This window comes from Dipodomys spectabilis, unplaced genomic scaffold (assembly GCF_019054845.1).
Source record: "Dipodomys spectabilis isolate Male_0828 unplaced genomic scaffold, ASM1905484v1 ptg000456l, whole genome shotgun sequence".
Classification (NCBI taxonomy): Eukaryota; Metazoa; Chordata; class Mammalia; order Rodentia; family Heteromyidae; genus Dipodomys; species Dipodomys spectabilis.
In genome coordinates this window covers 269,193-270,823 of record NW_024871133.1, presented here as the reverse complement: position 1 = coordinate 270,823, position 1,631 = coordinate 269,193, and positions in this window count along the sequence as shown.

Genomic DNA, 1,631 nt, shown 5'->3' with positions numbered 1-1,631 from the left:
GTTTCTTTAGTCAATTTGTTTGAGCAGGCAGAAAAATGCTCTGCTTTACCAAGGATTTTGTGATCCTACTCCCAGACTAGTTCAGTGGGACAGAGATCTACTTTGACTTTCACAAAAGAGGGAGATGGCTCTTTCCTCTAGTTTGGAGATGCTGTGATGAGGCTAGGTTCTGGGTAAAGTTGAGGCCTTTCAGCAAACAGCAGCTTTTCCCTGAGGAGTTAGCTTCTGAGAAACTCACAGAGCCCAGCCTGGAGCCATTCTCAGGATTTATGTTTACTGAATTTCAATTGATTGTCAAGGCTCCTGTAGGGAGGGGCAGCCTCTGGCTCTCTTTACCCAGTGAAGAAAGCCACTCTTGGGGCTGGCTGCTCAAGCTGGTTGATTTTCCCAGGGAGGAGCTGAGCCTGGCAGGTCAGGTTAGGTTCCTGTGACCTGCTAAATGACTCTTGTTTTCTTCCAAGGCCTGAGTTGGAGCTAGCTGAACAGCCAGGCTTCTTCAGTATCCAAGATGGAGATCTCCGGTAATGGGGTGGGGGAGGGTTGGCCTTCCCTCCTCTCCTCCCTGAGAAGGAGTGAGGATGTCAGGCTTCTACTCATGCCAGAGTCTTGGTTCCTGGCTCATCTCTGGTCTGCGAACTTCAGGATGAAGATGTGTGCCCCTTGTCAGTTCTTGCTGGTGTTGAGTAGAAACCGCTCTCTTGCCGCGTCTGACGCTTAAGTCCCAGACTATCTTTGTTGCAGGTACGGTGGCTATGGCTGCCGCCGCTGCCACCATATCCGTGGCCACTGGCAAGTGCTTATATCTGTCTCCTTGCCTGGATTTTCCCTCTCTGGGCTAACTCTCTGTCCTGTGATGGCACACTTGGTGTGATTCTCTGGCTTAGGACTGTTTATTGGAACACTAAAATTGCTTTCTATGCAAGAGCTTGTTTAGCCTCCAGCTTCTCCTCCACCGTCTTCCCAGAACTCATCAAAAAAAAAACATTTAAAGGCAATTCCAGGCAGGAAAGTACATGGAACATTTTTTTCTGTGTGTGCCAGTCATGGGGGTTGTATTTGTTCTACTTTATTCAAGGCTGGTGTTCTATTACTCTCAGCTAATCGGTGGGATGACTACCAGCTAATTAGAGGTAAAGAGTCTCATGGAATTCTCTGTGCAGGCTGACTTCAAACTGATAATCAGATTTCGGCTTCCTGAGACATTCTGTGCTTTGCATGAGACACTTATCTCCAATGAGCCACCAAAAAGAAGAAAAACAAAAAAATAAGAAACACCTGTGGTTGAGATGTGGCCCCAATGTCAGAAATGAGACAATGATTTCTGGGACAATACCCACACCTTGAGATCAAGCTCCAGGACCAGCACACACAAGAATAAAATAAATAAATGGAAAGAAAGTTGGAAGAAGAAAAGGGAGAGCCGATTTCAGAGGTTAAAATGAGCAAAATTGAGTTAGCTTACACTAGTTACTGTACTTACTCAAGGGTCTCAGATCTGAGGATCAGTACTCAAGGCCAGCTAAGGCAGGGGAGTCCATGAACTCTATGCTAATTAGCCAATTACAGTTTTTTTTTTAGAAGCCCCGAATTGTGCTGTGTCTCACATATTAGAGGGCTAGTTTTAAAAATGT